Here is a 23832-nt window from a genome sequence, read left to right on the forward strand (position 1 = left end):
ATTTGCTAATATTTTGTTAAAGGTTATTTTTGCATCTATGTTCATGAAGGTTATTGGTCTATAAATATCTTTTTTGGGCTGCCTTTTTCATGTTTTAGAATTAAGATGATGCTGACCACACAAAATGAATTGGGCAGTATTATTTCATTCTTTATTTTCTAAGAGAGTTTTGGTAAGATTGGTGTGATCCCTTCTGTAAGTGTGATAGAATTTACAAGTGAAACCATCTGAGTTTGGAGTTTCCTTCTCAGAAAGCTGTTTAACTATCAATTTAATTTTTCTAATAAATACAGGAATATTATCTTTCACACCCTCAATCCAATCCATCAGCAAATCCTATTGGCTTGACCTTCAGAATATATCCAGAAACTCACTTCTTATCACCTCTTCGGCTACCACCTTCCACCAAGCATCTCTGGTCTCTTTCTGGATTATTGCAGTGACTGCTTTGCTGGATTTTTTGCTTCTGCCCTTGCTTCTGACAGTCTGTTCTCAATATAGCAGCTATTGTGCTGCTTAATGTTAAGTCAGATTGTGTCACTTCACAAAACCCACAGCCAGAGTAAAAGTCAAAATCCTTGCAGTAGCCTATAAGATTTCACATGGTCTGGCACTACGTTACCCCTGTCACCTCTCATTCTTCTACTCTCTCTCTCTCTCAGCTGCTCCTCTCCACACTGTCCTCTTTGCTGTTCCTTCAACATACCTTGAACATACCTTGCCCCATGGCCTTTGCACCTGCCTCCTCCCTCTTCCTCCCCTCCCCCACCTCAGCACATATTCTCCTTAAATATTCATAAGTCTTGTTCCCTCATCTCCTTTAGGTCTTTGTGCAAATGTCATCTTCTAAATGGAGCCATCCCTGACCACCTAATTTAAAATCCCCAGTGACCCCTGGAATTCCCTGTCCTTCTTTCCTTTTTTCTTGTTCTCTATACACTTATGACTTTCTAATGTACTATGACATTTACTTATCTTGTTTATTGTTTGTCCTTTCTATAAGGTCTATGAGAGCATAGATTTTTGCTTATTTTAGGTACCACTGTGTCTGAGAATCTAAAACAGTGCCTGGTAAATAGAAGCTACTCAATACATATTTGTGTAAGGAATAAACTGTGCTCCTAGATTCACAACCTTGTCTAAATCATATGGTATTTTGGGGGCACATAGGTGGCTCAGTCAGTTAAGCATCCAACTTTGGCTCAGGTCATGATCTCGTGGTCCATGAGTTCAAGCCCTGCGTCAGGCTCTGTGCTGACAGCTCAGAGCCTGGAGCCTGCTTCGGATTCTGTGTCTCCCTCTCTCTCTGCCCTCACCTGCTCATGCTCTGTCTCTCAAAAAATGAGTAAAAATGTTAAAAAATTTTTTTTAATTTTAAATCATATAGTATTTTCAAGAAAGGAAAACTAATATGTCAAAGTGTTCCAAAACCAGCTCTAATGACAGTACCTTTTTCCTAATACTCTTAATCTTCATCATTTAAAAAAATAAGATTTTTTTTAAGTCTGGATCTTTTGTAAATAAATGATACCATAACAACAATTTTGTATCTTTGTTCAGCAACAGTGTCACAGAACTTATCCTCAGGAGCAGTGAATTATTTTATAACAGTTGATGGAATTGACAGGTGAGGTTGCTAAATGAAAATGCTATCAATCCCACAATCCTTTAACTGTGTTACAATATTTTAAAATATAGAACACCTTAATATGATTCTTATTCAGTAAAAATGTGTATAAGAAAGAGAGAAGCCCTGCTGTGAGTTTATGATGATTTGAATAAATGAAGTTTGCAAACATCAGTAGTTAAACTATCCCTTTGTTTGTGTGCCCCTGAAGTTTTCACACTCTGGGGTAAGGCCTAATGGTAAGATTTGAGAATTCATAGAAATATGTCTATGCCTGAAACATGGAAAAGGATGCTTGTGAAAGGAGAGGAAGGAAAGAAGACCACCACTTTTAGGAGGGATTGCATATATAGAGAAGTTGAGCTGAAATTGATTTCCTCAAAACTATTTATGCCCTTGTATCCCTTGGAAAGTCTTTGTATAACCCCAGCTTGAAGACTGCTGCTATTGTTTTAACTCCATTCTTCTGCAGTTTTGGCTCTCTTATATCATTTTGGTAGGCATGGATTTTTTGGAGGGGAAAGGATATTTATGATATAGATTTTTTTTTCAACGCTTATTTATTTTTTGGGGGACAGAGAGAGACAGAGCATGAACGGGGGAGGGGCAGAGAGAGAGGGAGACACAGAATTGGAAACAGGCTCCAGGCTCTGAGCCGTCAGCCCAGAGCCCGACGCGGGGCTCGAACTCACGGACCGCAAGATCGTGACCTGGCTGAAGTCGGACGCTTAACCAACTGCGCCACCCAGGCGCCCCAAGATTTTTAATAACTGTAGGCTGGCCTAAGATTTTCTTTACATCTGCAATGATGAATATAGAGCCTGAGTTTAAGGATGCTTGTGACGTTATCCCACATGTGTGACTAGTCTCCACTGAGAGAGATGCGTTGTCATTCCTCACAGGGTCTTCTGTGGGCTACAGAGCCTTCATTGTGACTGGTGGAAAATTACAGCTTCTTCTAACTGCATTATAACCCACAGTATGTGGAAGCTCTTAAAGAATGTTATTGTAAGCTTCTAAGTCAAATCTCTCACTTCTTTCTAAATTTCTTTGGAAATTTCCCATGTATACTTAAAAAGAGAATCATATTGTACTTGTAGCTGTGTTTTTCCTGTTAGACCAGAGTATTATCTATCTATTACTATATAACAATTACCCCAAAACTTATTGGCCTATAATGATAAAACTTTGTCACCCCATAGTTTCTGTGAGTCAGAAATTCAGGCATAGTTTAGCTGGATGGGTTTGGTTCAGGTTGTCTCATGAAGTTGCAGTTAAGACATGGGCTACCCTCATCTGAAGGCTTGACTGGGGTAGGAGAATCGATTGCCACAGTCATGCAAGGACTGTAGGAAGAAGGCCTCAGTTCCTTGTCAATTGTCGGCAAAAGGTCCTAGTTTTGCTTCATGTGAGACTCTTCATGGAGCTGCTTGAGTATCTACACTACATGGCTGCTCTCTTCCCCCAGAGTGGTTGATCAAAGGAAGAGAGTAAGGAGGAAATCACAATGCCTTTTATATCCTAAGCTCAGATGTCATAGACTGTCACTTCTACCATTCTATTCATTTGAAGCAAGTCACTAAATACAGGTTGCATTTAAGGGAAAAGGAATTAGTTTCTACCTTTTGAAAGAAGGAGTATCAGATAATTTGTGAACATATTTCAATGCCACTACAGCCATATATCTGGATCAAAAGTAGATTGCTCTTTTTCTTTGGCTAAGAAATTCCATGTTAGGTAAAGCCAGGATAAAAATACTGTTTCTGTTTTTCAAGGAGGCTCAGATACAATGAATGATAGACGTACTTACACAGTTAAAAAATGGTGGTCTGAGATTAGCTCAGATCTTCTGACTATGATAACTCCTACTGCTTGATAGTGGTTTTCATCAATTATGTCAATAAATACTTGAGAATAAGTCTTTCTGTTAACTCACCAGTACATTATTGAAAACTGCCCATGCAATAATGCATTGCATATTTCTTGTACTTATTTGAGCCTCATTAAAATATTTCATTGGTATGATATCCCCAGTAACTAAAGAAGAAACAGATTCCTATGAAAGATACCATTTCCATGGAAACTATTTTCAGTTGCTCAGATTATCTTTCAAAATACTTGGTGTGTTCATTGAAAATGACACATTGGAAAATAAAAATTTATTTTGTTTACTTTTAATGGCTTGAACTTTTGTGTATCAATCTACAGAGATTTTTCAATTAATAAGCTTGTAGCTGTGAGTTGGCAGAATGACAACATGTATACTCTTTGTGGTCTTTGGAACATCATTATCCTCTCCTCAAAGGTCAGAGATAGAGGTGCTGATAATTTGGGTCCTTGTTAGCAGAAAAGACAGGAAAACAACTGAAGTCATTATTTCTCAACTGTTTGCAAAATAGTTGAAATTTGATTTCAGAGACTCAATATTATAACAGATTTTTCTGTTTGTTTATAAACAGTAGTTGAACTTGGCTCTTGAAAAGCTCATACAACTTTTGAGTAGATAATACTCCTTGCATATTACTAGCAAATCGGTCCCTTTAAAAATAATGGCCTGCACATCAGTGCTGGATACACACCTGTACTGCATTGTCACACAGCTCACATTGCTTACAAGTTCGCTGAGCTGAAGGAAAGATTGATCATCGTTCTGGAAAAAGGCTGGAAGATGGTCCCAAGTTCTTGAAACCTGGTGATGCTGCCATCGTTGATATGGTTCCTGGCAAGCCTGTGTGTGTTGAGAGCTTCTCTATCTTCCTCTGGGCCGTTTTGCTGTTCGTGACATGAGACAGACCGTTGCCTTGGGTGTCATCAAAGAAGGCAAGAAGGCAGCTGGAGCTGGCAAGGTCACCAAATCTGCCCACAAATCTCAGAAGACTAAAAGAATATTATCCCCAGTACCTGCCACGCCAGCCTTAATCAGTGGTGGAAGAGTGGTGTCACAACTGTTTGTGTCAACTGGCCATTTAAGTTTAATAGTAGAAGACTGATTAATGATAATAATGCATCATAAAACCTTCAGAAGAAAAGGGAAATGTTTTGTGGACCATTTGTGTGTGTGTGTGCGTGTGTGTGTGTGTGTGTGTGTGTGGCAGTTTTAAGTTATTAGTTTTTAAAATCAATACTTTTTAATGGAAACAACTTGACCAAAAATCTGTCACAGAATTTTGAGACCCATTAAAACAAAAGTTTAATGAGAAAAAGAATAATGGCCTGGTAAGAACGTCCTAAAACCACTCAATGAATGCTCCCACAGAAAGCTCCCCATAATTGTCACTGGTTTTGTTATAATGGCTCAACAAGAAAGTTATTCTATTTTGTCATGCCACTGGTTCTTCATCCTAGACATATGACTACAAGCAGTATACTTTTGTGGCAAGTCCCCCAAATTATAACATTCTCAGCCAATCTTTTAAAATGAAAAATCCCTGGGGCGCCTGGGTGGCGCAGTCGGTTAAGCGTCCGACTTCAGCCAGGTCACAATCTCGCGGTCCGTGAGTTCGAGCCCCGCGTCGGGCTCTGGGCTGATGGCTCAGAGCCTGGAGCCTGCTTCCGATTCTGTGTCTCCCTCTCTCTCTGTGCCTCCCCCGTTCATGCTCTCTCTCTGTCCCAAAAATAAATAAACGTTGAAAAAAAAATTAAAAAAATAAATAAATAAAATAAAATAAAATAAAATAAAATGAAAAATCCCTTCGGGAATAGGGGAAGCGCTTAGCAGAGGCACTTGTGTGAGGCACTTGATTGAACAAGAAAGTACAACTATCTTTGTCTTTTGGTTTCTCCCCTAAGTTATCTATACTATGAGTCACCTCATGGTGTATTATAAAACGAGCATACCTGATCCTCAATTACGTTTCTATTGAAATATTACAACATGTTTGTCTTTAGCAGGGGGAGGATGCAACAATAACACATCATTTGCTGGTACTGACAGCTGTGTGGTCTTTGGGGAAGGCTGAGTTAGGGGAAAAAGAGAGGCAGGATCTTATTGTTGAGGTTGATAATTAGAATCGTGCTCTCTGCTCTCAGTGCAGTATCCAGGCACCCTGTGAGGCGGTAGGCTCACTCTCTCACTGGTCTCACTCCAAATTTGCTTTGTTAGGGGCAGAGCTAGTGGAATGAGGATCGGACATAGAATAAATAACCCAAGAGAGGCAGGAGTAGCAGCATTAGAAGGCAAGGGAGATAGGTTAGCCAGATTCGTTTCTGGGCTCCAGGTTTATACTGTGGCAATAGTCAGACTTGACCTTTTGGGAGGCAGGGAGTGTCTATTTATTGTTATTTTAAAATAACACTAGTTCTTGGGGCACCTGGGTGGCTCAATCAGTTAAGCATCCAACTTCTGCTCAGGTCATGATCTGACTATTTGTGAGTTCGAGCCCCATGTCGGGCTCTATGCTGACAGCTCGGAGCCTGGAGCCTGCTTCCGATTCTGTGTCTCCCTCTCTCTCTGCCCCTCTCCCGCTCGTGTGCGTGCGCTCTCTCTCTCTCTCTCTCAAAAATAAAAAAATAAACATTAAAAGAATTAAAAAAGTAACACTGATTCTTGACAAAATACAGATAAATACAAAGAAGGAAAACAAACAAAAAAGGTCATATTCTCACTGTTCAGAGAATGTACGTTAACACTGAAAACATACCAAACTTCACATATGTACATGTTTAGAAAATGTAGGTAAAAAAGAAAGATACAAACAAATAGCACAGACATCTTTTCTTGCTCACTTTCCCAGCCCATTTTTTTTTACCCAAAGGTGACTGCTGTTAACAGTTTCTTAGTATCCCTTAAGAAAGAGTAAAAACCTATCTGGGATTGAAGGAGTGAAAAATCATCTCAGATTTTGGTGGGGGGAAAGGAAGTCCTTCTATCATTAAAACTAGGGAGATAGACACATAAATTCAGATGCAAAGTTACCAGAAAACATTCTTTCTCCAATGATTGTGCAGCAGCTGTAATATGCCGAAATGGCACCCCTTGTGAGTGGCTCCCGGTTTCTTACTGATGACAGCCCTCCAGCCCCACTTTTGCTACATCCATCTATTATCAAGAGACCCAATCCTGCTAAAGTCCCCTAACCTCAAGACAGCACTCAATCCCTAGTTGAACTCCCCTTCTAACACTACTTCAGAAAAGTAACCAACCCAGAACTGATCACCACTCTCTTAAACCTTCCTTATAATCCTTCAGTGAGAACCCAAATCTTATAAAAGATGTTTCTCTCTTCCTTGTTGTTGAGCAGCACTCCGTGGTCCTCCCAGAGGACCCTCCCTCGCTGCATCGAGCGAGACAATAAATCTAACCTTGTCATACTTCAAGTTTATCCTTGGTAGTCTTTGGCTGATTCGGCTTTAAGGTAACAAATTTTGTATTCATCTACCTGCTTTTTAATTTACAGAAGTGATTTGCTTTACACACTGAATTACACATGCCTTTTTGGTTTAATGATACATCTTGGAGGCCCATCTATATTACAACATAAAGGTCCACTCCTGCAAAGGATCCATAATAAGAATTACCATAATTTGTTTAAACTTAAGTCCCCTATTGACATGTACTTTGGATGTTCCTAGATTTTTACTATTGAAAAGAAGATTGCAATTAACATCTTTACACACGTATTACTATACATTTGTGGTTGAACTACCTAGCATCTACTTCCAGCCTCTCCCTTCTCAATAGTACACAGCTTTTCTATCTGGGGAACACATCCCATCCTTATCTTTGGGGGTTGATGCTGATTGATTTAAATCATGTAGCAAAATCACAGGACGCCTAAGTGGCTCAGTCGGTTAAGCATCTGACTTCAGCTCAGGTCATGGTCTCACAGTTCTTGGGTTCAAGCCCCGTGTTGGGCTCTGTGCTGACGGCTCGGAGCCTGGAGCCTGCTTCCGATTCTATGTCTCCCTCTCTCTCTGCCCCTCCCCGGCTCACACTCTCTCTCGCTCTCTGAAAAATAAATAAACATAAAAAAATGAATAAATGTTAAAATATTAAAAAATAAATAAAATAAATCATGTAGCAAAATCAGAGGCCTTAATTCAGCCCTATTAGGCTAAACATGAGCATTGTTTCTTGGAACATTGACACTGAAGTGCTTTCTATATCCTGCAATATCTATATCCCCAAATGGGACTGCTAATCATTTAATGAACACTATGGAAAATATTGGTTGGAGAAAACTAACCCTGGAAATCAGAGGGGAGAGAGTATGATGTTGTTCGGCTGCTGGATCGCCCAACCCTGAAGTCCGCCTGTGGCAGATGCTATCAGTGCCCTGCCCGTATCCACTTGTCTTTACCACTTCAGCGCACGCTGGCCTGATTTCTAACTGTCAGTACTAAACTCTTTGCCTCAGGGCTTTCTCTTACTGCTGGAGTCCCCTTTGCCATCCACTCAGCAGAATGGAAGGAATGTCCCTGAAGGGCAGCTCTCAACCAGTGACTCATTACGTACCTCACCCCCCCAGGGTGGATTACCTCCAAGGCATATGTTTTACACCGGCTCTCAAGGGTTCCTCCCTGGAATTAAACTCCAGTTGTCCACAGTGGAAATTAGCTTGATAAAATACCCAGCATTGGCTCTCTTCTCACCTGTCTCACTTTTCTACCCTTTCCTTGGTGTTTCCTTCACATCCCCCAAACCAACCCAAACTATGAAACATCTTACACTCGAATTTTCCAAGTCTTTGAGCCAACAAACCTCCTTTATTGTTTAAGCCAGATTGCATTGATTTTGTGTTACTTTCTAGAAAAGCGTTGTGACAATACATATCTTTCGTGGGCATATCCAAGGAGTCATTTTTTTTTAAATATATGAAATTTATTGTCAAATTGGTTTCCATACAATACCCAGATGCCCGAGGAGTCATTTTTGTAGACATATCTGAGCAGTGAGTATGTGGGGACTAAAAGGTACACACATTTTTCATTTGGATAAATATTGTCCTCCAGAATGGTCGTATCAATTTGCAAAAGATTTGTCTCTTTAAAAAGTAACCCATGTTATAGTTACCCAGATGTTACCCTTTTCTTTGCAAAACTGCCCAAAGTTACTGAGCACTAAAGTGAGTTTGAATAACCTGAAGCTTTTAAGGATTGTTGTCACCTGTTCCAGAAACTGCCACCTAATCAATTATGCTTCACACATACCTGAGGATTTTCTATAGCAACCCTAAAGAGAAATAACATGTGTGGGGCAACCTGACTGGGTGGAGGCTGGTGGGGTGGGTGGTGAACGAATTCACCCAAGGTAGAACAAAGGAGATAGAAATTTACTGAATACACACAAGGGAGCATGGGTAGGACAGCACAGGAGAGACTGTCTGCCAGGAGACAGTGATGAGGGGCTATAATTATAGGGGGGGAGTGAGGGAGTATGGGAATGTACAGAGTTTTTCTGTTTTGGTACCTGTGCTCGGTTGTAAGTAGCCTATTGGTCAGTTAGGGCTTATGGATAGTTTGAAGTGGGTTGCCTGATGAGCCTGTTTGCATTCAGCCTGGTAGTCAATAGTCGCTGTGGGCCCTCTTTACCTTACCCAGGTTGCCTAAAAGCAGCCTCTACACATCATTTTTCCTTTTTATGGAGTTTCTCATTTATTCACTATCATTGCAACTTTGTGTGAATTATCTTCCCGTTAATAGCTTTGGTTTTACAGCTAGTCATCAATTGAACATTGTAGCAGTGTTGAATTAAACTATTGATTGATTTCACATGGGGTGAGCAAGTAACGTTTTATAGCATCATCTTAAATTCTCTTGCAAGCCAAATGTTTTCCCCACCCCTGGACATAGTAATGTCACCAGGAAAGATATGGATAGAAATATCTCTCCTTTTGAGATGTTGGGTTTCTTGGAGGATTTTGTTTACTAATCTAATATTAATCTAGTATTACTGATGATCTAAATGCCATCTTATATGAACAAACTTTTACAATATACATAATGTCTTTGAGCCAAAAGTAACTAGGCTTCAGCCTTTTTGGTAACAAAAACTAAATCTGTTATGAGCATAGATTAGTCTAGACCACTTGGGGTTCCATTTTAGAACACACCATGTTGGCACACCTGGGTGGCTCAGTCGGTTGAGCATCCTACTTCAGCCCAGGTCATCATCTCACTGTTCCCGAGTTCAAGCCCCACATCTGGCTTGCTGCTGTCAGTGCAGAGCCTGCTGCAGACTCTCTGTCCCTTTCTCTCTGCCCCTCCCCTGCTTGCTCTCTCTCTCTCTCTCTCTCTCTCTCTCTCTCAAAAATAAAAATAAATGTTAAAAGAAGAAGAAGAACACACCTCTAATTCAGCTGACTCTTAGAACTTTCAGAAAGGTGAACTAGTGTCCCCCCAACCTCCATCTTATCTGCCTCTTTAAAGTCTTCCTTTGCTGGGGCACCTGGGTGGTGCAGTCGGTTAAGCGTCCCACTCTTGATTTCAGCTCAGGTCATGATCTTGCGGTTTGTGAGTTTGAGCCCCAAGTCAGACTCTGCGCTGACAGTGTGGAGGCTGCTTGGGATCCTCTCTCTTTCTTTCTCTCTCTCTCCATCCCTCCCCCACTTGTGCACTCTCTCTCTCTTTCAAAATAAGTAAATAAAAGTTAAAAAAAAAATAAAGTCTTCCTTTCCCAAAGTGAGATTTTGGCACACGTTATAGTAGAGATTTGCCCTGCTCATCATCTTGCCTGTGAAATCGCATCGACAATTTCAGTGATTAAGGTTAAGGGTAGAAATAGAAATTTCAGCACCTATAATTTAGTAGTACCACAGAGAAAGAGACAAAAGATTTGTTTGATGGGCCAGAATATACTCTGTTTTGGTTAAATGTTCTCTATGCACTTGAAGAAAAATGTGTATTTTGCAATATTTTGAAATGTTGCATAAATGTTAACTAGGCATTTTGTTGATAGTGGTGTTCAAGTCTTCTGTATCCTTATTTGTTTTTTTGTCTGTTCTTTCAATTATTGAGAAAAGGCAAATCTCTGAGTATAATTATAGATTTGTCTATTTCTCCTTATACTTACATCAGTATTTTTCCAAATATTTATTTTTGAGGGAGCACAAGCAGGGGAGGGGCAGAGAGAGGGGGACAGAGGATCTGAAGCAGGGTCTGTGCTTTGAACTTGCAAACTGTGAGATCATGACCTAGGCTGAAGTCAGACACTTAATGGACTGAGCCACCCAGGTGCCCCTATTTGTATCAGTCTTTAATTCATGTAATAATTCTTTTATTAGGTGCATGCAAATTTAAGATTGTCATGTCCTCTTGCTGAATTGCGCTCTTTATGAAATGACCCTGTACTCTTGTTAATATTTACTCTGAAATCTACTTTGCCTTATAATAATATAGCGGCTCCTGCTTTTTTTTTTTAGATCAGAATAACATGGTATATATTTTTCCATTTTTTTAAAGTTTGTTTATTTATTTTGAGAGAGAAAAAGTGAGAGGGAATTCCAAGCAAGCTTCATGCTGTCTGTGCAGGGCCTCACGCGGGGCTCAATCCCAGGAACCATGAGATCATGGTTTAAGCTGAAATCAAGAGTCAGATGCTTAATTGACTGAGCCACCCAGGCACCTCTCCATTTTTTAATTTTTAACCTACTTGTGTCTTTATATTTAAAGTACATTTCTTAAACGTAGCATATAGTTGGGTCTTTTTTTTTTTCTTTTTTTTTTTAATTTTTTTTTTAACGTTTATTTATTTTTGAGACAGAGAGAAACAGAGCATGAACGGGGGAGGGGCAGAGAGAGAGGGAGACACAGAATCGGAAACAGGCTCCAGGCCCCGAGCCATCAGCCCAGAGCCCAACGCGGGGCTCGAACTCACGGACCGTGAGATTGTGACCTGAGCTGAAGTCAGACGCTCAACCGACTGAGCCACCCAGGCGCCCCTCTTTTTTTTTTTTTCTTAATCCAATTTGATGATCTCCATTTTCATTGGGTGTTTAAATCATTTACATTTAATGTTTTATTAGTTATTTATTGCTGTAGAATAATACTGTCACAAACTTAGCAGCTTGAAACAACACACATTTATTATCTCGCTGTTTCTGTGAGTCAGAAATTCAGGCACAGCCTAGCTGAGTTTTCTACTTTCTACTTCAGTTTTCTACACAAGGTTGCAATTGAAGTATTGGGCAGGGTTGAGGTCTCATCTGAGGCTCAAACAAAAAAGAATCCGTTTCTAAACTAATGTGATGAGAGTATTCAGTTCTTTGCATGCTGTCAGGATGAAGGCCACTTTCAATTACTTGCCACATGGACTTCTTCATATGATGACTTCCTTCATCAAGGCTAGCAAAGGAAACTGTTAATAGAGACAGTCTGCTTGCAAGATGGAAGTTCCAGTCTTATATAACAATCGTGATGGTAACATCTCATATTCTGTTGGTTAGAAATAAGTCACAGGTTCCATCTACACTCAAGAGGAGGGCATAAATACAAGGAGACAGGGATAATTGGGGGCCATCTTAGAGTCTTTCCTCCACATATGTGATGATAGATATGGCTGTACTTATATCTACCATCTTTCTATTTTTACCATCTTTTATTTGCTCCTTTTTTCTCCTTTTCTCTCATATTTTGGATTCATTGAGTAATTTTTATGATTCCATTTTATCTCTTTTGTGGCTTTTTATCTTATTTATATTATAAAGTATTATAAATAACACAAAAAGTTACCCACACGAGTAATACAAAATATTACCCCAGTCTGCTTTCAAGTGATCTTGTACTACTTCCTATATAGTATAAAGATCTTACCACAACTTACCATTTCTCCCCTTCTGACTCTTGTGCTATCATTTTCATATATTTTACTTCTACATATAATATGAACCTCAAATACATTTTTTATATTCTTGCTTTAAATGGCTGATTATCTTATAAAGAGACTTACATAATGACAAAAATTTCTTTTAATTTACCCATATGGTTACCATTTCCAGTACTCTGTTTTTGTGTAGATCAAGATTTTCATCATAATCATTTTTCTTATTTACTATTTCATATATATAAGGCCTGCTTACAATGAATTATTTCGTCTTTTGAATGCTGAAAACAATATTTTGCCTCCATTAAAAAAATTTTTTTTAACGTTTATTTATGAGAGTGAGATAGAGTCGAGTAGGGGAAGGGCAGAGAGATGGAGACACAGAATCTGAAGCAGGCTCCAGGCTCTGGACTGTCAGCACACAGCCCAATGTGGGGCTCAAACCTACAAACCGTGAGATCATGACCTGAGCTGAAGTCGGACACTTAACTGACTAAGTCACCCAGGTGCTCCCTCCATTTTTTTTAAAAGATATTTTTGCTGGGTATAGAATTCTAGGTTGACAGTTTTTTCTTTTGGTACTTCAGAGATATCATTTCACTCTCCTTCAGCTTGCATTGTTTACGAAAAGAAATCTGTTATCATTGTTATCTTTCTTCTCCCATACTTACTATGTATTTTTTCCTCCGGCGGCTTTTAATATTTTCTCCTTATCACTGGTTTTTAAATTTTTGATTATAAGTGTCGTATGTGGTTTTCTTCATGTTTTTGCACTTGAGGATTTGTTTAGCTTCTTGAATTTGTGGGCTTAAAATCTTCATCAGATTTGAAAATTTTTGTCCATATTTCTTCAAATATATTTTTTGTGTTCTGCATTCCCCTTCTCTTTTTACATATATATATATTTGTCCATTTGAAGTTGTTTCACAGACCATTGATTCTATTTCCCCCCCACACACACACACTCCCAACTCTGGATGTTTCATTTTGAATTGTTCCTATTAGTAAGTATTTAAGTTTACTAATATTTTCTTCTGCAGTAGCTAACGTGGCTACTTAATTAATTCCAATTAATTCCATCAAGTGTATGTTTCATCTCAGACAGTATAATTTTAATCTTTAGGGATTTGAACTGGGTCTTTTTCAAATCTTCCATGTGTCTATTTAATATGTTCGGTCTTTCCTCTATATTTTGAATATATGGAATCCAGTTATAATTTTTTCCTTGTGTTTGTGTTACTTCTGCATGAGTTTTAATTCATTGAATTTTTTCTAATTTTGGGTCATTTTCCTGCTTCTTTGCTATTGTCTTATAGGGTGCCATATATTTTTGGATTACTGTAAATATTCTTGAGCTTTGTTCTGGGAGGCAGTTAAGTTACTTGGAAACAGTTTTATACTTTTTTTTCAACGTTTTTTTTTTTTTTTTTTTTTTTTTTTTTTATTTATTTTGGGGACAGAGAGAGACAGAGCATGAACGGGGGAGGGGCAGAGAGAGAGGGAGACACAGAATCGGAAACAGGCTCCAGGCTCCGAGCCATCAGCCCAGAGCCTGACGCGGGGCTCGAACTCACGGACCGCGAGATCGTGACCTGGCTGAAGTCGGACGCTTAACCTACTGCGCCACCCAGGCGCCCCAATTTTATACTTTTGAGTATTGATTTTTGAGTGTTGTTAGGTGAGATCAGAGCATTAAGTAGTCTAGTGTTATTTCTCCCCTACTACTGAGACAAAACCCTTTTCAGTATTCTACCCACTTCCCTATGAATTTCAAGTTTTCCATCCAGCCTGGTAGGAATGAGCACTATTCCTGGTCCTGTGAGTTCTTCAGAGATTTATCCCTTTAAACTTCTCCGGAGTTCCTTTCCTCATGTGCATGTACTGATCTATACTCAGCTGAATAGTCAGAGGGGACCCTCTGCAGATCTCCAGAGTTCTCTTTCTATGTAGCCTTTTCTTCTTTGATAACTTACTGCCTTGGCTTCCCTGGATCCCAGCTCTCTGTTCTAAATTTGGGTGCCTGTCAGGACTGTTCTGGGTTTTTTCCTTCCTGCAGTAAGCTTGATCAATCATAGGGTGCATCTCATTTGCTTATTTGTGTATCTTTTGGAGATCATTGTCTTTTGTTGCCTGATATTAATGTCATAAAAAACATTTTTTATACCTTATCTCCATTTTTTGGGTGTATCTGTCAAGAAATTAAATCTGGCACCTATTATTCTGTCTTAGCTGGAAATGGACATATCATCTAAGTCCCCTTTCATTTTTAATCCTCTACATGCAATCAGTAGTCAATTAATAGTTGAGCTAACATTTACATATGTCTTATATTCTTTTAAAAAAAGATGTAAGTCTGTTTTAGGTTGGATACTTCAAGTGTAGACCCTGAGATGTAGACTTTTTTTTTTTTTTTTTTTTTGCAAATACCTTATTGAGGAAGTTTTCTCAGAAGGGAATTGAGGGGAGCAGTACAGGACAAGAGAAGGAGTCAAGCAGGGTTGTGATATCAGCTGGAGACTATCTCATTCTGATCCTTTGGGGAGTTCTAGAGCACAAATTGTATCACAAAGTTGGTTCCATCTTTAGGTGAATGTGGGAATGGGAGGACTTTTGTACATCCTTGTCTCTAAGTTAATGAGAATAAGCTGCTTCTTGCAGGAAATGACTTCCCCAGTGACACAGCTCCCAATCAAGCAATGACTGTATTTTTTAAGGAAGGAGGCAGCTGCAAGCTATTAATAACCAACATTCACAGTGTGTATGGGTTGGATATATGGACTGAGTAAAGGGATCTGGGAAGAACAACAGCAACATTCCCTATATTGTTTTAGGAGTCTTTATCTCCAAAATGCCTTGTACTCAGTAAGCATTCTATATGTTAGTACCTTAATGTATAGAGCTACAGCAATAGCACATTTCCAAGGAATAAGTTATTTCATATGGGTCAATTTTTTTAGAGATTAAAGATTGTACTTTTAAAAACTTCTTGATGAGAATGTTTCTAAAATATATCATATATTTTCCTTACATCACACAGAAGATAGTGAGATCAAAATGGTCTTTCCATGTTGACTCAGGGTGATAATTTAGGAACCTTAAACACTTTGCAGGGGTGCAAGTTAGTAGGATCTTCCTTTCTAAATCTTTAGGTGAATTTTAGGAGCTACTGTACAAGGCAGTATGCTGGGCTGTCAGATATCAGCTGTCATTACCCGTAATAGTACACTGGGTTCTTGAAGGTTTCTTCAACTTCACATCTCTGAGGACTGAGAAGTCTGATGATCAAAGATGTCAAGTTTGTGAGAAAATAAGGTGTGGATTACATCCTGAGGATTTCTCCTAGAATGGATTACAGGGCTTTAGTTCTTTGGCAATTGACAGATTGTATGATGTATGAGGTGTTAAAGCATGCTCATGCTTGCTTCTCATTCGTAGCCCTGCCCTGTAGACTGGGGCTTTCTAAACTTCAACATCTGTGGGAACCCTGTAATCAGAGTCCATCCATGGTTCAATTGATGATTGACTTTTCAAATGAGAGAGTTGATTTGACAAATTTCATTCATATGGGCATTAAGGAATTGAAAAGACAAAATTTGCTTTTACTAATTTTCTGACTTAGAACTTTTAGAAGTCATTTGTTGCTTTTATAGTCTGATGTTAAGGAATGTTTTAAAGTAGGTGAAGAATTGCTTCTTGGCCTTTAGGCTAAGGTCAAGTGTAGCATCTGTTCTTATCAGTTTAAAGTAGGTGAAGAATTAAAATGGAGTGTAAGAAAAGGAGATTGAGTTTGCAATTCAGTATTTCATGGTCTCCAGAACCTTTGTTCTTTTTTCCAAAATGGCAGTGAATTTAGTGGTGCATTTCATGTGGTAACAAGGGTTTATTTATGTATCTGCCCTAAATTGAAGCTGAAAATATAAAGTGTCCTGATCCCTGGAGCTGTTCTTCTTTGTGATGTCCTTACTACTCAGGAACTGAATGAAGGGTGAGCAGTGCAGTCCATTGGATTTGGCACAGTGATATGCTAGAGAAAGCGCCATGAGAGCCAGTTGTATATATCTCTTTCCTATTCCACCTGTAGTGATGTCTCACTCATAGCTTCAAATTAGCCATGGTGGGAATATTTATAACATGGAAAATGGCAAACACTATAAACAGGGTTTTTTCTTTTTGTTTTTTTTCCCAGAGAGCCAACATTTTTAAGGTTTACCGGCATACCACTGCTCTCTAGACCATTGGCCTTAGCATAAGCCACTAATTAATGCTTTATTAAGGCAACTTTTAAAAAATGGACATATAATGACCAATAAATTATATTAGTTTCAAGTGTACAATGTAATGAATTGTTATTTGTACTTATTGCAAAATAATCGACACAATAAGTCTAGTTAACATCTATCACCATACATAGTTACAGTTTTTTTCTTGTGATGAGAATTTTTAAGATTTACTCTCTTAGCAACCTTCAAATATACAAAACAGCATTATTAATTATAGTCACCATGCTGTACATTACATCCCTATGGGTTATTTATTTTATAACTTGAAGTTTGTACCTTTTGACCACCTTCACTCATTTTGCCCAACCCAACCTCCCTGTCTCTGGCAACCACCATCTTCTCTGTTTCTATGAGCTCAACTATTTTTTTTTTTGATTCCACATAGTATTTATCTTTCTCTGACTTATTTCATTTAGCAAAGCCCCCTCAAGGCCCATCTATGTTGTCACAAATGGCAAGATTTCCTTCTTTTTCATGGAATAATATTTCAGTGTGTGTGTGTGTGTGTGTGTGTGTGTGTGTGTGTACCATAATGTCTTTATCCATTCATGTATCAATGGACACTTAGGTTGTTTCCATGTCTTGCCTATTGCAAAAAGTGCTGCAGTGAACATTGGGGTACATATATCTTTTTAAAATTTTATTTATTTTAGAGAGAGAGCGAGCATGTGCATAAGCAGGGGAGAGGGGCAGAGGAAGAGTGAGAGAGAGAGAATCCCAAGCAGGCTTCATGCTCAGCAAAGAGCCTGACACAGGGCTGGATCCCTGGGATCATGACCTGAGCTGAAATCAAGAGTCGGATGCTTAACTGACTGAGCCACCCAAGTACTGTCTTTTTTAATTAATGTTTTTGTTTTCTTCAGTTAAATACCCAGAAGTGGAATTGCTGGATCAAAAGGAAGTTCTATTTTTATTTTTATTTTTATTTTTATTTTTTGAGGAATATTCATGCTGTTTTCCACAGTGGCTACACCAATTTATGTTCCCACCAACTGCATACAAGGGTTCCCTTTCTTCCACATCCTCACCAACACTTATTTCTTGTATTTTTGTTGATAGCCATTCTAACAAAAGAGGTGTGAGGTGATAACTCATTATGGTTTTAATTTGCATTTCCCTGATGATTAGTGATGTTGAACATCTTTTCATATACTTGTTGGCCATCTGTATGTCTTCTTTGGATAAATGCCTATTCAGATCCTCTGCCCAATTTTTAATCAGAATGTTTGGGTTTTTTGCTATTGAGTTATATAAATTCTTTATATATTTGGATAAATAAATATATATGGATAAATAAATAAACATATGTATATATATAATTGTATATTAACCCCTTATCAGATATATGATTTGCAAATATTTTCTCTCATTCAGTAGCTTATTTTTTCATTTTGTTGGTTTCCTTGTTGTGTAGAAGCTTTTTAAGTTTAACATAGTTCCACTTGTTAATTTTTGCTTTTATTGCTCAAGTCAACCTTCTTGGACAAAGAAAACAAATTAGATTCAGATGAACTTAGAGTTATCAAGTTGCTGATATGTTTGTGTCAGAGGGCACCTGGGTGGCTCAGTCAGTAAATGTCTGACTCTCCATCTCAGCTCAGGTCTTGATCTCAGGGTCATGAGTTCAAGCCCTGTGGTGGGCTCCACACTGGACATGGAGCCTACTTTTAAAAATAAAAAATAAAATGTTTGTGTCAGGAGAGACAATATCATCAAATCCAAACCCCTTATTTGTTTTTAACCAAAAGTAAAGTGGGACTCATAAATTAGTGGAAAACAACTTGGGCAGATTATATGTTGTAGAAAGAACAGGGTTGGGATTAGAACCAGGTCTCTTGACTCTTTGACCAGACAGTTTTTAAAAGTTTACTTAAAATAATACCTTTTATTAATAGTATAAAATAATGTTCCAAAATGGAAAAATAGAATAATAAAATTTAATAAGAAACATTAGCAATTAATTGTATATAATTAAGAATTTAATATCTCATGTGTTCTAAGTACAAAACTGGCAATTTACAGTATTTTTTTTATTAAGTTTTTTATTTTAATTCCAATACAGTTCGCATACAGTGTTCTGTTAGTTTCAGGTGGATAGTGATGCAACAATTCTCAGTGCTCATCGTAAGTATACTCTTGATTCTCTTCATCCATTTCACTCATCCCCCCACGGCCTCCCCTCTGATATGCTTTATTTTAAACAAATATCCTCAGTAAAAGTTTTTTTTTTTCAACAAGAAAATTTTTTACTTGAAGCATACTTGGGAATACGTGACTCTAAAAGATATATATATAAAACATTTCAGGGGCACCTGGGTGGCTCAGTCAGTTGAGCATCCAACTTCGGCTCAGGTCATGATCTGGTGGTTCATGGGTTCAAACCCCGTGTCGGGCTCTGTGCTGCCAGCTCAGAGCCTGGAGCCTGCTTCGGATTCTGTGTCTCCCTCTCTCTGCCCCTTCCCTGCTTGCACTCTGTCTTTCTCTCTCAAAAATAAATAAACATTAAAAAAACATTCTATCGCAGAAAAATAGAATACACACTTTGTTCAAGTACACACAGAAGACTCTACTGGCTATAATATTCTCTCATTTAAGCCCTACCACAATCACATGCCTTATAATCCCCATTTTACTGAAAAAGAATCAAAGATCAGAGAGGTTATATAACTTATGTAAGTTTACACAGCAGGTGGGTAGCAGGAGCAGGAAGCAGAGAGCCCTGCTGTTTTGAAAGCCCATTCTTCTCCATGTGCCAGATTGCCTTTCTAAACCTGACATTAGCAGGCTGAGATTGTGCCCCAATGAGGCACACATTTATTTACTTCAAAAACACTTTGGAAAATAAAAAAGAGCTAAACACTAAAATGAGAATTTTCTCATAAACTAGAGTGTTTCTTTCTATCGCTCTCTCCCCCATCTCCTCATAGAGACCCTTACAGGAGAACAGCCTGCCATTTACAGCAGTTAGCCTCATGCCTCTACAGTGCTCCCTGGAGCTTGTGAGATTCCCGCTGGGTCACATTGTATTGGTCCTGCTGGGAAAGTTTACTGAGTAAGCCTTGATTCCTCCAGTGATAACCTACCATTTATCAGTTGGTTAATGTGTGTCTTATTCATTTATGTAGTCTACTAGAGGGACATTTGGCATAGCTTCTGTTTGCCTTTTAGCAAGGCAAGTTTTTGTTGTTAAGTTTTGTACATTCTTGTATGTGTGTGCCTGTGTGTTTAACAGTTTATAACAGAAATGCTTCTTTGAAGCCAAAATAATTCTTCATGGTTACAATGTAACCTTAAACTCTTATAGCATGTATGAACACTTTCTTGAAACTGAGAAATACACCTCCTTGAGCCAGCAGATTAGTTTTTAATTTGGGATGTTTTCTTAAAAGATAAAATATTCTGCATTTTTTTCTTGGTGAATAGTTTTAGAATGGGTTCCCAAATTGCATTGCCAGTTCAAGTCTGGCGGTAGTTCAAGTGGAATATAATAACAGATAAAGGTCTGGAAGTGTGTGTTCCTGTTAAGGGCAATGGGGCTGGAAGGGCTAGAAGTAAAGAGTGTCTCAGAACAGCAATATGTCCGGGAGGAAAATCTTGGAAGCCAAGGTGAAATGCTGATAAACACAGACACCCATGCATTTGGGAGGGTGAGTGCAGCTACATTCCTCATTAACCTGACAACAGTCCCTTTCTCTCTGGCAAGGTTGTCTTGGTAGGCTCAACGTGCAGCTAAAAGAGGAATATACACTGAGTGCTGGAGGTGGAAGTTAGGATGTGGCTGCCAAACAGTTCATATCTTTGAGATGACCACAAACACGGTGCAATGACAGAAGATCCACACAGATGTTCTTATTCAAAGACTATTCTGGCTATCTATTGCTGGGTATCAAACCACCCCACAACGGGGGCTTAAAAAATAACAATCACTTATTTTGCTTACCCATAGTGGGGGTTGACTGGACACAGCCAGGCAGTTTCTCTTGAGACCTAGCAGATGGTTTCAGTCATAGTGGTTGGAGTTGGGGCCATCTCAGAGACTCCTTCACTCTTAGGTCTGGTGCTTGTGCTGGGGAAATTCAAACAGTTGGGGGCTGGAACAGATGGGGATCCTGGGCGTCTCTGTCTCTATGTCACTTCTCCAACATGGTGGTATAGACAACCAGGCTTATTACATGATGGATGAAGGCCCTCCAAGAAGGTATTTTAAGAGATAACATTTAAAAGGTGCCAAACATATAGTAGAGTACCTAACGGTAAATATTACATTCATCCAAAGGAATTTTGAATTCAGAATTTCAAGCAAACAGATTTCAGGTGAAGCACATTATTCTTTTTATAGTAGAGTATATAAGGCTGACCTGTGGGATTGGAGACTGTGGGATATGTAGAGGTGTGCTTGTGTGTGTGTGTGTGTGTGTGTGTGTGTGTGTGTGTGTGTGTGTTGCGGCATGTAAACAATTTAATGATTCCTAGAATCTCCCAGAGGTTCCTCTCCCTCCTGGCTAGAGAGAAGAGAGAGAAATTCACATGATCCTATCCATCTCCACCTCCAGCTTCTTTGTAATCTGAGATTTTTGTGTGGTCCTGTATCACACAATCATTCAGTCCTCAATGAGAGAACGTGTCTAACGACCAAGTTGTGCAGCAATAATTAAATATACCATAGGTGAGGCTATGTATTTTACTTGGTTCCAGCCATGCTTAAGTGGCTCAGCCTCTAAAGCTTATGAACTTAGTTCAACTGAAACACAGGAAGGTATCTTGTTTATTGCTAATTAGTATAAAATGTAATTACTATGAAATTAAAAAACATGTTGGGAATCAAGCAAGGATTCCTTGGTTTAAATATATTTCATTTGGAGAATAGGGAAGGCTTTTTTTTTTCAAGAAATATAAGAAGAGTTAAGCATTTTGCTAAGGAAATTGAACCTTGAGAGACCAGAGTTTAAACATATCATACTTAAATATATCATATTTAATCATTATTTGATTAACACTTTTAACATCCAATTAAAGATTAATTTGTACACCAGCTCTAGAAGCTTATTTCATTTACTGATCTTTAGTCTGAGCTGGTTTTTGTTTAGTTTTCAAAGCACCTTGGATGCTGTTCTTTGAGCTTTCTTTGTGGTAATTATTAAGTTAATTGAGGGAAGTCAGGGCCTAAGTATTTCAGAAATGAAATTATATGGCCATTAATTTGTGAAGCTCCTGATTATCTTCTCATTCAGAGTTTAAAGTTCATTTCAGAATCATAAATAAAGGAGAGATGACAAGTCTAGTTTTATGAACTAGGCCCTGGCTTCAAGCACTTAAGGAAATCATCCTGAGTCCAGTTTCTAATTGCCTTGATCCAGTTGTATGAATTACCCCCATTTGTTTTTGCTTCTTCTTCTTAATAATGGGGCACACATTTCTTGTAAAGAATAGCTGACTTATTAAGAGTGTGTTTAGTGCTATTTGACCAAAGGTAATGTTCTGGAGAATTTATTTAGATAAATCCCTTGGTTTATTCCATCCACTTGGCCTGCTGTCTTCTTCCTGTTCCTCTTCATCTCTATGACTCTCATCTATCCTTGATGAGGCTCTGAAGGACATTTCCACTTCTCAGGTTGGATTAGTTGCCTTGCTGCAGCGGGCATAGGCCTTCAATGCACACATTCCTCTACGGTTTCTATCACTTGAAATGAAAGTAAGTAATTATCTGTTTAGATGTCTGTCACCTCACTAGATATTAGCCCTCTGAGGACAGGAACTTTCTTTTTCAACAGTGTACCCTCCATATTCAAAGAAAATTATATAAGCTAGGGAGAAATTGTGCCTCAAACTCAGGGCACATGATACTCACCTGATAAATGCTTAGGGGACGAATGTGTACAAGTACCCTGAATTTTTAACTGGTGCTTTTCAGAAGCCCAAATCAATGCAAAGTTGACTTGATAAAGTGAGCTTTGAGGCATTTTGGTGAATGAAAAACACAGTTTTGAATTTTTGAAGAACAATTTGCTGATACATATTGCAAACCAATAATTATGCTTAACAATAAAGCAAACTGCATTTTGCTATTGTTGGGTTTTATCATCTGTGAACCCTAGCTGATTGATAAATAATGTATTAGTTATCTATGGCTGTGTACAAATTACCCAACACTTAGTGACTTACAACAAAACACATTTCTGATCCCACAGTTTCTGTAGGTCAGGCACGTGGGCATGGTTAACTGGACACTTTGCCTCAGCATCTCACGGTCTCCAGTTCTCTTGAGGCCCCAACTGTAAAGGACCTACTTTCCAAGCTCACACTCGTGTGCCTGTTGGCAGGATTCAGTTTCTCATGAGTTGTTGAACTGAGCCTTCAGTTTCTCATGAGGCCTCCCTTGGTTCCTTGCCATGTGGGCCTCTCCATAGAACATCTCATTCATGGTGACTGGCCTCATCATGGGGAGCACGCAGGAGGACGGGAGAGGGTGCCAACAAGAGAACACACACAAGTCACGACGTTTTGTAAACTAAACCTGGAAGTGAGATCCCATTGCTTTTACTATATTGTACTGGTTACTAGGTCCACCCTACACTCAAAGTGGGGGAGGGGATATTACACAAGAGTATGCATGCCAGGAGGTAGGAATCATTGAGAGCTGTATCAGAAGCTTCCTACCATTCCTAAATAGGAATTTAAGAAAATTACAAAATGTATAACACAAAATATTGGGCGCACAAAAATGAAACACACTAATGTGATTTTAAACAATTTAAGCCCCGACTTTTTAACGCTTTATTCTTTAGTCCAAAACATTAATTTTCTGTCTACTTGGTGCCACACCTCACAATACACTCATGGCACCCCGGAAAGGAATAAGACTTTGTTAATGACTGAAGGAGCTTAGAGATTCGTGAAGGAAATACACACGGAGGAAAAAACCATTAAGGAAAATTTCATAATGCAAGTACTTGAGTGTGGTTTTGGAGTATAGGAGTAGAGTAGATGTCAGGAAAGTTTACTGAGAGTTGTGTTGCTGAAAGTTGTTTGGGGAGGTGAGTGATGAGGAAGAATTTCCTAAGCAGACAGTGGTGACATGAGGAAGAGCTTGTGGAAAGGAAGAAATACTGCTTATCTGAGATGAATGAAATCAAGGTTTTGCTGATCATATAAATACATAAGAAAAA

The 23832-nt window shown here is 38.7% G+C and overlaps 1 pseudogene; it reads left to right on the forward strand.

The window, feature by feature from the left end:
- The first annotated feature begins 16071 nt into the window (after nucleotides 1-16071).
- LOC124509736 (uncharacterized) lies at nucleotides 16072-16249 on the forward strand (annotated as a pseudogene).
- The last annotated feature ends 7583 nt before the right edge of the window (nucleotides 16250-23832 follow it).

Source organism: Lynx rufus, unplaced genomic scaffold (assembly GCF_022079265.1).
Source record: "Lynx rufus isolate CCGP_SWC_20201006 ecotype Redwood Valley unplaced genomic scaffold, mLynRuf1.p SCAF_14, whole genome shotgun sequence".
Taxonomy (NCBI): Eukaryota; Metazoa; Chordata; class Mammalia; order Carnivora; family Felidae; genus Lynx; species Lynx rufus.